This window comes from Rhea pennata, chromosome 9, assembly GCF_028389875.1.
Source record: "Rhea pennata isolate bPtePen1 chromosome 9, bPtePen1.pri, whole genome shotgun sequence".
Taxonomy (NCBI): Eukaryota; Metazoa; Chordata; class Aves; order Rheiformes; family Rheidae; genus Rhea; species Rhea pennata.
This window is the reverse complement of record NC_084671.1, coordinates 24,049,038-24,064,674: the sequence shown is the minus strand read 5'-3', so window position 1 is coordinate 24,064,674 and position 15,637 is coordinate 24,049,038. Positions and strand designations below refer to the sequence as shown.

At 48.5% G+C, this 15,637-nt stretch overlaps 1 protein-coding gene across 1 annotated transcript in view; it reads right to left on the bottom strand.

Annotated features, from left to right (window-relative positions):
* Positions 1-12,331, bottom strand: part of LOC134144112 (glypican-5-like) — a 364,398-nt gene extending 352,067 nt beyond the window's left edge. Inside the window, exon 1 of the mRNA XM_062582794.1 lies at positions 12,263-12,331. The gene's annotated coding sequence lies outside the window, so the exon portion shown is untranslated. The remainder of the gene's footprint in view (positions 1-12,262) is intronic.
* Positions 12,332-15,637: the final 3,306 nt, after the last annotated feature.

Here is a 15,637-nt window from a genome sequence, read left to right as displayed (position 1 = left end):
ACTCAATTGTATTTCTTATTCTTTTTCATTACAGCTGTCAACATAAGAGTCTAAGAAGGTTAGATTGAAAGAGGAAAAAAAAAAAAACAAAGAAAAACCTGAAGGAACAGAGGGACTGGTAAATCTTTGGCCAGGAGCCTCAGAAGGGGATGTTGAGATAAAGAGAATTAGAAAATTGGGTGAAACAATTCCCTAATCCTCCCATCCCCCTCTCCCCCCTTGCAAATTTTGAATATTTTAATTTTTGCAGTCTCATTTGAAAGCCATACATAAAGCTTAGTGTTCAGACTTGTTTTACTTTTTCTATATACAATTATATACACACATGCAAGCACAAATACATGCGTGTGCACGCACAAGTGTATATGTATATATACACATATATCCCTTCTTGAAGTGCTAATTTTACAGCCCAAATCCCAAACGCTTTTGACGAGGTTGGCCATTTCTCATTTCAAAGTCATGCACCAAAGGTATAAACAGGTTTACTAGATAATTTTTAAACTAGTGTTTTCATCAGTATTAGAACGAATTTCTTTAGGATTCTATCCCCCCCCCTTCCATTTTATGTCTTCATCTTTAGAAAGGGAAAAAAACTCTAGAAACCTGGGTGAGATTCCCTGAAAACTTAAAGAAAAGCATGATGAGCACCTTGACATTATCTACCAAAAAGGAATAGCAATCATTTACAGAGCTAAATAAGAACTATGCAGCTGATTACTAGTAAAGACACCTCTCACTCTGGCCAAGTCTTCAACTCCATCGCCCGTGACACAGTAATTAAAACAGGCAAGACAAAGTTACAGTACCACAAAGCCTCTGCATCTTGATCACTTGCTTCAGTTCCTTGTGAACATAACTCCACCGCTGTCAGAAGCAACACTAACATAAAACTGGAGTTCAATGTCATGAAGTGAACCCACAGGCGCTAGAAGGCAATCCTTAGCAGCTGACTAAAGGGACAAGAGCTCAGCACGTATGACTGCATTGAGGGATGGATACTCATGCAGCACAAGCACGCAGAGGAAAACGCAAGTGTGCAAACGCCGTCTCAGCTGCCTGGCATCGCACCCCTGCGCTGGCACGCGCCTCGGCAGGCACAGCTGGCAGAGCCGAACGCCGCTTCAGAGCCGCGTTGCATTGGGAAGCGTCCGACAACTGTGCAGTACTCACCTGCAACGGAAACGGTGGTTTGCACCACCGGCAGGGCTCAGCACCCACAGATCTCAGTGAAGACACCCAGTGGCACAGAGCGCCGTATCAAGCACACAGCTCAGTACAGTTAAGGCCACAGCACTGAGCTTTCTGCTTTTGTGGGGAAGTAGCAGCAGGAGACTAGCACAGATCTGCGCTCAATGGCCTTTGGGTCAAACACTGAAATACGTCCTCTGCCAACAGCAGAGCCAGCAAACCCTACGTGCAACTTCCCATTACACAAAAGCCAAAGTTAACAGAAAACTGAACCTGCAATGAATTATAACTTGGAAACATTAATTACCTAACAGATCCATGTCATGACATGCACTTGATTTCAGACAATTATTTGTTATTTTAGCTGCATACATCCCATTAAAATGAATGGTAGGTCAAACAGCTAAAACCCCAAACATATCAAGGAGTCAGTGACAATGTTAAGTAGTCCAAAAAGTAGCAAGAGCCCACAAAAAGCTATACCTCATGAGATTAAAAGGTCGTGACAGTACTTCCACTTAGCCCTGTGGTTCCTACGAAGTCAGGAGGGGGAATGGCCTTTTGCCCTCAACTCCTTTTTTGTCTTGTTCTGTCTATCTAGACCACGGACAACATGCTGGTTGTTCTGGGAACTGCCTAACTGATGCTGTTGCCCTAGGGGAAGCAATGATGAAATGACTGGTGTGTGGATTGATGAAGTCTACAGTGAATGCACATCTGAAGTGGCCATTCACCTATTTCTGAATTACTGGGTACACCAAGCTGGACCCTGGCAGAGCACCGCACATGAAGCATCCTGCTACACCTCCAGGAGCCCAGCCAGAGAGCCAGTGCCAGGGTTGTGGGCTGCAAAGCAGATACCGCTGCGCCAAGACTGGGCAGAGGCCTGACCCTCTGCAAGGAGCTCCAAAAGCCTTCAGGCTGCAGCCACAGACCAATAGTCTGAGATAGGCTGCTAGGCTTGGCAATACTAAAAGGTATGTTGGCCCCCTACTCGAGCCCTTTAATCTCAGTGCTTTGTTTCCTAAGCATAATAGGAGAGTATCTGCTTGCCTACCTTTTGTTCCTTGCTTTAGATCACCAGCAGTTGCAGGCAGAGGCTGCTGCCTTTACCACGGGCTTGGTCAGCATCCTGTGCAACAAGAACCTGGGTTTGACTTTGATCCAATGCACCTGTGGTTATATAAAGAAGCCACATTTCTTTCCTTAAGACATGAAAACAAGGCACCACTCACAGTACAAACTGACCATCTCCCTTCTTGCTGGCTTTCTCCAGCTAAAGAGTGCTACTGAGGCTTCAGAGCTAGTCATTCAGGCTGGCCAGAGCAGCCCGGGTCCGAGCCACTGTTTCAAGCCGCCTGCGCACGCCGGCAGGCCGTGCCGTGCTGCTTACGCTTGGCTCACATCCGGAGAGGCGAGGGCTGCCGTGCCGAAGGGGAAGGCAGGACGGAGGACGGCAGCTGTCAGACACGCTGGCAGCCAAGCTGGCACGAGCTGGCCCGGTCCAATCCTTGCTACTCAGCTAACATTTTGGCACCTGTGATAGCCATCCCAGAATAAACTCTTCCAGGCTAAAGCAACTGCCTTGCCAACAACACGGACACCTTGGCCTCCGTGGGAGTTCACTGCTACCAGAGAAGGCCACGGTGCGGTAACGTCACGGGCCAGCGACAGAAGAGCGCTTGGAGAGCTTTCAGAGCACAGCACGGAGACAGGTACAGCCACGCCTCCGCTATTTTTGGGGGGGAAGACAAATGTTTATTTTTCCTGACTTATCTAGGGCAACACAGATTATGAAGAGCAAATTTGATTACTGAAGCTTGAAACCGAAAGGGCAATACTTCAGCCAAAAGCAACGCTGAGCTGCTCTGAATAGCAACAGATTTTTTCAGACTTCAAAACTAAGATTAGGAGACTAAGACCTAGTCTTCTTAAGACCACAAGCTTGAAGGCCTTACCCTGACAGCAGTATCAGTCTTCTCGTTTTTTAGATCTCTACTCTATTTTGGGGGGGAAGCGAGCAGGATTTTAACACACGGTTTGCGCTCTGGCCTCCTGGCTCATTACAGCTCTCCTTCCAACTGCCCACGCTTACAAAGCACATGCTCTTCCGCGCTTGCAAACAACTCCGTTCGTCCTGTGTGCCGCACAGAAGTATTTCTTTCAACCGTCAACCCAAGGCAGTCTTACAAGATGCTGGGCGCTGTTCCCCAAACGTTACCTAGCAAGCCCCTGTCCCTACTAACAGCGTGCCTGAGGTCCTCCAGCTGCCACCATTTGCATCTGCTCATGGAAGGGGAGCAGGGCTGGAACACGACACAGCAGCGTTCAGCGTTTTGCCCTCTCACAGCCTCTCAGACAAGCCGCAAGCAGTACAGCCATACAGTATTTTCCAGACAGACCAAAATTCTGCCTATGCTTTGGAGGGCCAGGACACAAGCTCTGATACATGGTAGAGCTGAATTTTTCAGTTCAGGCAAGAGCATCATGCCAGGTATGGCTATGCTGCCTCCTGCCAAGTGCTGCCTCACAGCTATTTGGACATACTAGAGCAAGACTGAATCCACCTAGAAAAAGGAAGCAAAGAAAACCTGGGTATTCATTTATAATATATATACACACACACACCCCCCTGACACTTCATATAGGCCTAATGCATCCTTGTTTCTCCACGCTGTTGCGCTACAGTCCTGCACATATCCACTAACCACCTTGCAAACTAACTGCTGCATAGTTTGATCTCTCAAAAGCAGTTCTCTGCATGCTCTTCTCTTCCACCACTATTAAAGTGGTTTTGTGAGGGGTTATTCTGCCTTTAATGAACATGGAATTGATATGCCCGTGTATCTGGCTACACAATTCCTTCTCCCCAGTAATCTGAAATTCACCTTAAAAAAAACCCAACTTACTCTTTGTGCCCAGGCACCACATCAAGTTATGACACTTAATGTGTTACCACATCTTGAATTAACTTCATTCATCATGGCTCAAACCAGTGCACTTTAACATTTGTTTCAGGCTTAACGCTATCTGTGGCTGCTGCAAACACGCAGCATTGCTTTAGAGCAGAACACACCAGAGCAGTTTTCACGTATGTAAATGTTACACAAGAAACGAAGGTGTTAGGAATAGGATAAGTAGCAAAACACCTATGTTTAAGCAAGGGAGAGTCAAGTCTTGTTTTAGGGAGAAACAAGAAGTATTTAAGCACTGGCATAAATAGTCTGAGAAGGTAGTGATCTTCCATCACTGATTTAAATACAGCTAATCCTCATTGCCACAAGCAGGAACAGACCAACTGATCACTTCAGGTCCATTTCAGCACTATTTCATGTTAATCTATTCTTTCAACAGCTCTCAGCAGCGTATTTTTCTAATGACACCCAGTTTTCAAACAACCCTCCCTTTATTCACATTCTCCACCGTAAACACTCAGGGCAAGCTGTTCTGGACACCAGCTCCTTTAGCACTACGTTGCTGCACCTTTTGTGAGGATTTGGCCCTTAAGATCTCTCAAGAGGAGAGCTTTAATTTCACAGCACAGATCTTGCTCATTTTACTCCATATTTACCGAGAACAAAGGGAAGACTATGCAAATGCCCTGCTACTTAGACCTGAACAAAGTGGAAGCAAACATGCAGATGTGAATGGGAGGCATAACGGTATGAAAAAAAGCAGCTCTTTTCAAAAGTAAAATGACTTTGTCAGGGTCCCTTTGCACCGTGTGCATGGATGATTTGTGACAAAACAAAAAAGTGCTAGCCTAGCACGTCACCCATGTCAGAGATTAGAGCACTTCAAAACCCTTAGTTCAGGCACTTGCTGGAACTTGAAAGGCTTTCTTAGGCGATGCTTAGCTTCTTTATGGCTTTCACTCGACTTTGATGTGCACCTATGAGTGAGGAATCTTAATCTGAAGGTTTTCTATGGAAAATACCCATATTGTGTATAAATCACAAAATCCTGTCACCCTGATTAACATGAGTCAAAAGTTTGCAAAACTGTGCCCAAAGTTAGAGGTTCCAAATCACTATTTTGAGGCCCAAATAAGAACCCTAAATTTCAGAGCACTTAGTAACTTCCCAAAAGTTCCTCTAGTAAGAGCATCCTGGTAGTATTTATACCTCTTGACTAAGCTTGGAGTGCTAGCAGGTAGTCAGTAACCCAAGTGCCACTTCCGCACCCCCACTGCCACTCATTTTTGAAAACAAATTTAAAACGGTACCTGTGAAAAAACAATCAACTCCTCATGTGTTACAACATGTCTTCTCTGAGCGCAAACACCGATATGTAAACATAAGCATCATTCTCCCCCCGCACCCTCGACACGTAACCCCCAGCAGCATTACTGGGAATTATGCATGCATAACGAGCAGGGCACAGGCCCCACATGAATAGAGCCCTTGTTGGAACAATGAACACATTTGACCATCAGCAGTTAAGGATGCGCCCAGCTACCCCATTTAACCAGCCGCCAAACAAAACCACCACCACCTATCTGCTATTGCTGGATTCCAAACGCGGCTCCGAAATCAGTCCCTCGTCTGTTTTTAAAGGACTCGGCAGTGGCCCGGGCAGGGGACGGAGGGCTCTCTGTCAGCGCGAGCTCCTCGGAAAGACGGAAGGACGGTCCTCCAGAGCGGCCTCCCGCAACAGAGCTGCTCCGGACAGGGAAAGACCGTGACCCCGGGAAGCAAGCAGAGCAATTAGAAGGCCAGGAATCCATACTCGCATGCTTCACAGGCATGCGTGCATTGACCGTCACTGCTAACAGAAACCCGGGAACAACGCAGGAAGGCAGAGTACAGCCCAGTCTTACAGCGCAGACTGAAAAGGACAGATCAAAAGCGAAAAGAGTGGGAAAGCTGATTAAAGGCAACTTCTAGGGGAATAATTTGCTGTCTTCTACAGCTGTGAAGTTCTTGTGCAGCCGCCTAGCCACATGTTTTACTGCTGTCTTTTAGCTATCAAAATGCAAGACACTAAACTTAAGGGTATTCTAAGTATTAAAGCTGCTTCCTGAGATTTTTGACTCCAAAAGATAGCAAATAAATTTAGACATATCATTTAAAAACTCTTCCAACATTTTGAGTGTTTTCTATATTCTTCAAACCAATGCCTTGAATTTCAGAAGAACTCTAAACATTAATCATGTATGTATGACTAGACTAAGAATGTAATTAATGAACATCCTTTAGAACTGATGTACTGAACAAAGAGTAAAATAGATGGATTTATTCTAATAATAGCATATGCATAGTGCTTATGCATAGACAAGGTTGTGGCTGCTCCATTATAAATCACTGGCTAAATACTGATGGAAGTGCTTGGTGCTTTACAACTGAACGCTTAAAGACCTAGAAGAGACCCCCCCAAAGAGGTCCAGTACAGTCAGGCACACTATAAAATTAAGCAGTAAGATTGCCAGGACAAGACTATGGCTGTGAAACACCTTGTACACACACAGAGACCTCCAATCCAGAATAGGCTTTTGAGTGTTACCCCACTACTGAAGCACAAAAGACTCTCAGCTCATGACTAAACACACCAGAAGCACCTAAAGAGTCTGAAGAACATCATGGAGCAGTGGGCTGATTACATTGTATGTCTAAGCTCTAAATGTTTAAATGCCATCAGATGCCAATGACTAGTCTAAGAGACTGCACAACTCAACACTGAATTGGTCATTTTAAGCTGAAACAAAATACCGTGCAGAAGTGTTCTGCAATTCTGCAAAGAACTTTTTGTTCCCCCTCCCACCCAAGAAAAATCTGAAGCACCAAGCACCTGGCAGAAGATGGAGACAGACCCACTTCTCATTTTTTTCATTCTTAAGGAGATGAATTGTTAAATGTTAGCTGAGTACCTTATTTTATTCACTGATGCTTAGAAATTACCTTAATGTATTGCCACATTATACGACCTGTAAATATCTCAAGTGTTTCAAGATGATTCAGTCATATTAAACGGTAATACCTAAGCAAGCTGACAGAGGCTGAGAGATTGGGTATAAATCTCATTGTGTCACGGGCTTGGCTACTGCTCGGAAATCCAATCCGATCCATCGGAATTTGTATTTTCCCCTAAAAGCAGAGGCGGTATTCTAAACTGGTAAATGATGAGCATCTATCTGAACTATTATTAAACATATGCCTCTCGCCATTTTATGCTTTCATGAAAGAAATTCAATTACAAGGACTTTGCAATACTTGGAACTATAGCTATAGTTTTATACCATCTATAAGTAAAACCATTTTTAAAGATAAATCCATTTTACTGTGCAGGAGGCATTTTACACATATCTTTGCTTTTTACAGAGATCCTCTAGTTCATGCCAATTTTCGTGATTAATCTTTATAAAAGCTTTTACTCACTTTGATGTATTTATTTTATTGATTTATATTGCACTTATTATCATGCCAACTATGTTTCCACTTATCACATTAATGCATTTTCATTAGTGCTGCCCTTTCGGTTAAGAACTTACTGCTCAGTCCTGCTATACTAGAGAGAAGAGCATGGGAGAGATGCTTTTCTATTTTGGATTGCAATTACTGACGGTGAAATTTCAGTGCTAGGGAAGGTGCTACAGAGGAAGCTCTTGGGAGTCACCAATATTTTAAGCACATGGCATTTCTTACTAAACTTAAACTCTATCTTGAGATCCAGGTCACCATCAGAACCGGCAGATCTTATAAGTGACCATAATAAAAATCACTCTACAATCTTTTTCAGCAAAGAAATTTGAGAGTACAGATAGACAGCTTGAATTACAGGAATGTTTGGCTCTATCCCTTGGCTCAGCTGGATGACAACAGCAAGTGAAAGGGGCTGGGGGGGGGGTCAATTCTCTGCTGACTTTTGGATTCCTGCCCAAAAAAAGACGTTTACAAGAAAAGGCTGATCAGAATACCTAAGCCAGTCTTTCAGCTCACCTGGACCAAACACTCACACAAATCACTGAGGATACTGTTTTTTCCAAGGCTCATGGATATGAGAACTAGAGATTTCCATCTGGCAGTGGAAGAGCAATTCCCATCTTTATGAGGCACTAAGCAAGTTTAAACAGATTTTTTTTTGCATGTGATTGCTCCCAAGAGGGCATAACAAAGCAGGCAGCTGGTCCAGCGTCAAACAAATTTCAGGCATAGAAAAAAGAGGAGGGGAGAAAAAGATACTACTATTCGCATAAGCTCTGCCCACATGCAGAGTCACCACCAGCTTTAGGTTAGGTGTGAGGCTGAACACTGCTATAAAACCATGAGCAAATTAACGGAGGGGAGAAAAAGATACTACTATTCGCATAAGCTCTGCCCACATGCAGAGTCACCACCAGCTTTAGGTTAGGTGTGAGGCTGAACACTGCTATAAAACCATGAGCAAATTAACGGAGGAAGCATCACTTCCTCCAGGAGCTGCAGAATCACAGCTTTTCTGAGAAGCACGCGAACTATCACAGCAATTGCAGTCAGCAGCTTGCGACTGCCCCCATCTTGGAAAGACTGCTTCTTGGGGCTTCCTTCAGACAAGAGGTGAAAGATGGGCAACTTCTAGGTTCAGCTTCCAACCATCAGAAACCAGGTTAACTTCTTTTTTTTCCTACTATAAAGAGAGGATTATGCAGAGGCCAGCCTGAAGAAACAAAGGCCCCTTACTGATACTTGAGCTATGATCTTCCTTTTTTTTTTAATTTTTTTTAGCAGCTTTTCAGCTACAATCCTCAAAATAACATATTATGATAGAGCCTACAGAAGGGGAAATTGAGCACAGCTGGACTTGTTTTAGGCCATACAGCAAGCAAACAGCAAAGATGGGAACAAAATCCATCTCATGGGATTTTGTAAAGGAAGAAAACTCATGGAAATAATTTTTGTGCCTTTCCTTAAAGTCTTACCCCTCCTACACTGTTTCTGAGCATTAACGTGACCGCGCTCACCCAGCAGCCCCGGCTCCCAGATATACCCTCCATCCACACTCCTGACTTCAGCAGCAACACATCAGTGAGGAACACAGTCCAGCATCCAGCTCAACAGTAAACCCAGGTATAAACCGCAGTTCACAGAAGTTTAGTCACTCGCTCTGACGGGACAAAAACTTGCCAGAGCCAGTTAAAGAAGTATCCTTCACATCTGGCACGTGCCAGACCCACGAGTGACTTTGAGAAAACGCTGCTGTGAGCAAAACGCATTTCAGCACTGCACCTTTACCAGGGAGAATTACACTGCTCTCATTAAAATGACAGAAACGAAGAGCTGAGCAATAATAAAAGAAAAACAGGAAAATAAAGCGTGGTATGACCCATTTCATAATAAAATGCTTAGTTTCAGAGATACTCCTGGATTTAACTCAACAGGGATTTAGCTCGCGCTCCCTCCCAACACACCGGGAGCTTTGCCCCGGGCTGCGAAGGGAGGAGACCCGCTCTAACGCGGGCCCTGCGCACGGCAAGGAGCTCCTGGGCGCAACCAAGGACTTGCCTGTTACCAGTCAGAAAGTACAACAGCTTTAACGCGAACTGTTAACGCACGTCCAGCCCTGCTACGCGACATTCAGTACGTGTACGTGGCAACGAACTCTTCTGCTTATTTAAGGTGCGGAGAGAGTAGGGAATAAAGAGCTTTTCACAGGACAAAACCCGCCCTGCAGAAGTCGCTCTGAGCGCAGCCCGGGCAGCCCCTACGTCCTCCGCGAAGCACGGCAGAGGAGCGCGTAATACGACAACCGGACACGCAGACCTTCCTCGCAGTAGACCTTGACCTGGTAATTTTGGACGTAAGAAGTGACGGACTCCTCCTTCCTACCTTCCAGACGTCACCGCGGCCCTCCCAGCCCCACGGGCAGCGGGAGGAGGGCTGCACGCCCGCACGCCGGTCCGCGCGCCCAGACGGAGCGGGCCCGCGCGGCGAGCGAGGCTTTTCTCCCAGCGAAGCGGTTCGGGGCTCAGCCGCGGGGACAGCGCGTCCCTCCCGGCGCGACCCCGACGCAAACGCTCCAGCTCGGCCTGCGGAGGCCGACGGGGCTCCGAGCCGTCCCCCCGGGGCGAAGCGCCGCTCCCCCTCGGCCCTGGGCTCCCCACGGCGGCACGAGAAACCGCATCCGTCGGCCAAGCGAGGAGCGGGGCTGCAAGAGGCGGCTCCTGGGCATCTCTGAGGGCCTCTCCAGAAGATGGCGACTTCCACAGAGCAGAGGGCAAACACACCCCAGGCCAGGCCCCCGAGGGCCTCCAGCGCTCAGCCCCCTCACAAGGCGCATGCACAGCGGGACCCAGCGGGACCCCCCGCAGGCTTCGCTTGGGGCTGCCCCCAGCATCACCCGTCACCCACCCACCAGCCCTCCCCTCGGCCTTCAGCCCTCTCCACCGGCTGGGGGACCGCCCAGCGAGGTGAGCCTCCCGTCCTAGCAGGGCGGGCTCCCCCCAGCACCCTCCTCACGGGAGACCTCCACGAGGGCCAAAGCGTTCCCTCGCGCTGTTTATCCACTCAACACCGGAGTTCAGCACAACCCGAGGGCACCCCAAAACCACCTCCGAAACATCACAGCTTCTCCACCCACCTCGCCTCTGGAAGGGCACCGGCTCCCCAGGCCGCACCTGCGGCGCTGGGAGCTCCCAGAGCACCCAAGGCGACCAAGTTCACTGAAGTCTGAAGCGCATTTTTGAGAAAGTGCTTAGATACGCGGAAGCAGGTTAGATGTGGAACAAAATTGGTGGTAAGCCTTGTTATACCTTTTTTTTTTTTTTTTAAAAAAAAAGACACATAGTGAGGTCTCCACCAGCACAAGAGAACAGCGACATAATTCAGGTTTCAAAATGCCTTTCTTGCAGATCTTTTCTTGCCACAAAATAATCAACGATTTCTTGCTTAGAGACGACTTCTCAGCCGTGTACCGTCTCAAACACTTTATGGAAAGAGAAGGTAAAGATCACCAGCACTGTGCAATCATTTACCACCAGAGCCGCCTTAACGCATCAGAGCGGCGGCCGACGAAACCTCGTCTCCCAAGACAGAAGCCCAAACCTGCAAGCACACTCAAAACTCAGTTTAGGGAACGGCAGCCTTTCCATCAACGTACACTGGCTTTGAATGGAACCTCTTCAAAAAAGAGACATGAAAAATAATAAACCAACACCAGAAATTGACACTTACACCACTGCACACCTACAGACAACTGTAGGCCAGCAAGAGGCAGCTAGGGGCTGTTTTATGAGAGACTGATAGTCCTTTTTTATTCTAGTTCTTGTGAATATATTCTTAAATCACACAAAAGCCAGGGAGATGTGACTTCATCATCTGGACAAACATATGGTCATTCATATAAGTTCAATCATTTTTGGATATGACAAAGGATTTTACCCCTTCACAATAAATTCCAGGGGGTAATTACTGAATATGCAGAAAATCCTTTTTCTTTTTTTTTAAAAAAAAGAAAAAACACATGTTGCTTTTCTGTTTCATCAGTGCCACGCATAGTTCTGGAACTTTATGGGAAGGCAAAGAGAAACCCTACGCTACCCGTTAACTTTCGTCCAGTATTAAATACCACAGCTCCGCTGCTCAGCTACAGGAGAGCTGAGCTCTGTTGAACTTGTATCACCAAGATGTTCTTACTTTTCCTTTCTTCACACCCAAGTTCCCGAGCTCAAGAGCAAGATTAAGCCCTCCTCGTTCAGAAGTTACGCCGTACTCGGCGGTCGGCCCGCGGATCCCTACTCCTGCCCGCCAAAGGGAGGTGAAGGCAGCTGTTCGCACCGGCGTTCCCTGACGACTTCGCTACCAACCTGCCTCCCGAGAGAGCCGTCGAGGCACGGAGCGCAGCGACCGCGCCGAGGAGCAAGGGGCTGGGGCAGAGGCGATCGGTAAGCGGTACAGCAGACAGCGGAATACAGAGGTAATCCTCCTCCTCCGGGACAGCGTGTGTGTGCACACGCACACGTAGTGTGTGAGCACGCGTTGCACACGCGCGCGCTTTTCCCTGCCGAGGAATAAGCGTGCCAAAGGCGCTAGCCCCCGCCGTCCCCGCGCCCGCAGGGCGGCCCGGCCCGCCCGCCCCCCCCCGGCGCGGCGGTACTGACCGGCGGTGGGCACGTCGGGGACCAGCTTGAGGGGCCCGATCTGCCGCAGCTGGAACGCCGTCCGCACCTCGTGGCAGCTGGGGGCCTTGCCCGCCGCCCCGCCGCCGCACAGCCCCGCCGCCGCCGCCGCCAGCAGCCACAGCCCCAGGCGCCGCCGGCGCAGCACCCCGCCGGCCCCGTCCGCGGCCATCTCGCGCCCCGCCGCAGCGAGCCGGGCGGGCGGAGCGCGGCGCCGGCCCGCGCGAGTCCCCGCGGCCGCCGGTTCGAGTCCCCGCGGCGGCGGCGCTGCTGCGCCCGCCCGCCCGCCGCCTCCCGCGCTGCGCTGCGCTGCTCCGCGCCGAGTGCGGCGCCGCCGCCCGCCTCCCTCCGCCCTCAGCTCCCCGCCCGCCCGGCGAGGGCCCGGCGGGGGCCGCCGCCCGCCCGCTCATTGGCTTCTGCCGTAATTAGACTTCAAAAAAGGGGAGGGGGGGGAAAGGGGGGCCAGAACAGCCCTGGCGGGAGGCTCGGCTGAAGCCGCCCGAGGCCGGCCCACGCCACGCTCCCACGCGAGACACAGCACAGCCCACGGAGCGCCGCACCCGGCACACATCCGCCCGCACATGCCCAACAGCTCACGCACTGACTGACTCCAAAGTCCCCCCACGAGTGGGCATCCCACTCGAGGGAAAGCCCTTGCCGCTCCGCCAGGAGCACCGGGCACATGCTGAACCGATGGCCGGGCTGTTCCGCCTCGCCTCACCTGCTCCACGGGGTAGACCCGGCCCCACCGCCGGCCCCGGGGGAGCTGCCCCAGCGCACGCCCCGCAGCGCAGGGCGAGAACCCCACAAGCACCCCAGCCGCAGTGCGCGCCCCCGCAGTCCCCCAGACTCGGGCCGTGCCGCTGCCTCGCGGCGTCCCCGCGTGGCTCGAGGCTCCGGAGAGGCTCCTACCGCCTCGCCCGCACCCCTGCGCTCGGCTGCAGGGCAGTAGTTCCCCACCTGGCTCCTCCTGGGGCCGGGACCACCATGAGTAGCCCCTGTCACCCTCAAAGAGGTCTTCTGCAATCTCTTTACTGTCCTGATCAGGCTCCACTGTCCACTGCATTGCTACCCTTCAGCGTTCAGTTATCCTCAGCACGCATGTTTTCCACTCCTCGGAAACACTGGATTTTCCTGAGAAGCAGAACCCAGGAAGTCTCCCATAAGCCGAGCCTAATTTGCCCAGTACCCCTCAGGCACATGGAGCACGTTACGAATTACAAGAATGACTATTCTTTGAGGCCATTATGTCTGATTTCTTTAAGATTACTCTTGCAACTCAATATGCTTCTAAATGTGCTCCTAGAGCAACAGGGGAGCCCACCTGCAGCTAATTTACCCTTTACACACTCCCACAGGTAGTAAGGAGACTGAGCTCAGTGCTGTGGATCCATTGCCCAAGTTGTATTCTGAAAGAAGTGCAATTCCTTTGAGTATTTTGCTTGCATTAACTTTGTTCCTCTTAAAGCAATAGGAGATTAATCCTCTTTCTGAAATGAAATCCAATTAGACTCCAAACATTTAGCATTTAAATTAAAAACAAACCAAAAGAACGGATCTTCCATATAATCAGACATTCAACATTCAAAAGCAGAAAAAAAAGTCACCTTGGGAAACTGCTGGTCACACAGGTCGGAGCTGCACTGTAGCTCTCGAAGGTCACAGGAGGAGCCCGGGGCGGCCGCAGGGACAGCGCACCCCAAAGGACTGCCCTTGGGAAGGCCACGAACACACCTCACCTTCTCAGACGCTCTGCCCGCAAGGTTCAAGTTACATACTCACAGGGTCAGACCCCAAATTGACATGGCAGCACACGGATTAAAGAGAGACAGAAAGGTGAGGGAACAACATGCATCAGGGAAGGAACAATTAGCACAGCAAGCCACAGCACTTGCTGCCCAGCCTGTGGTTTCATGAACTCAAGGAACAAGCTAGCCACTGTCGGATTTTGTTTAACCTCGGGCCCAATCCTGCACGCTTTATTCAGACAATACTGCCATTGACTTCAACGGGAGCTCTGCCAGGAGAGAGACAGCAGGATGATGGCTCCGACGAATAATCCGGTTGGCGAACAGCATTATTTGGCATATATATTATTCTATGAATAGTGCCTAATCAGTCCCGGGCAAAAGCCTGATGCATTTGATTCGGTGGGATTTTTGCAATTTTTTTCAGTGGGTGGCAAGTTCAAGTCCCAAATGGCTAAGCCTTTCTAATACGGCCAGTATCTTAGTACCTCATCTTTGCAAGGAGTGTTCTTTTCCTCATCTTTTTTTCTGGCTATGTTAAGAATTTAGCTTTCATATAATGTTTGGTTCATATCTTTGCTAGTACAAGACAGTCTGCTACATGACTAGTGTTTCCTCCTCCTTCCCTCAAAAAAACACTAAGGATCCTGAATTACACATATACACACACCTCGACAATGCCAAGAAGATTCAGCATCGGTGAACTGGAATGTCCATACATGCAATATCAGTTATCTCATCACATGAGGAAAGATATGCATATTTGATGGCTTTATAATAACTACTTTGAAAAGCCTCAATTAAGGATGGCCTGTTCATTTTTTCAGGCTGGAGTCTGATTTTTTCCTCTACAAATAAAATTAGACCCTGCACATTGTCTGTGCATAGAATTTTGTCACTGATTAAAATATTTTGGTTTAACACAGGGCAAATAGGAGAAAGGTTTATGACTAATTTAGGAAACAGCCTCTTAAACAATGAAGCATCTGGATGCATATATATTAGTTTAAACCAAGTGTTCTCAAAAATGCTGCTTATAGGCACTCTCATCATTAAAATGGTCATTATTGCCTTCATTAGTACTAGGAGACGCAGATGTTACACCACTCAAACGTAGCTAAACACAGTTCTCACCAACAGCAGCCCTACACCTGTTTACACCCAAGTATCACACATCTTTCCTGACATTATTTTAGTGAGGAAAATACCATGTTATGGTTCCAGTGAGTATCCAAAGGGGTTTAAATAGCAAAGTGACTTAAGAGTCAGAGGTTTCCGCCTAAAAAAAAAAATGCTGCTGGGTCCAAGAGGCAGCATTTGGGAGAGAGTGACTGAGAACACACGATACACACAGGCATAATGCAGTGCAGCTCAAGGAATTTAGGCCTTTTTCCACCCAAACATGTGCTCCACTTTCAGCAGGGTAGTCATACTGACTTTAGTGGAAGTAGTCAGGTGCTTAATGGCAAACACATGCCTAAGTACTTTGCTGGAACAGGGCTACAGATAAGAGAAGAGCTATTTAACTAATTGCCATACATGACATTCTATCACACTTCGGCAATTTGCTCAAAACAGCCAGTTTACTCTGTCAACAGGTGTCTTACAA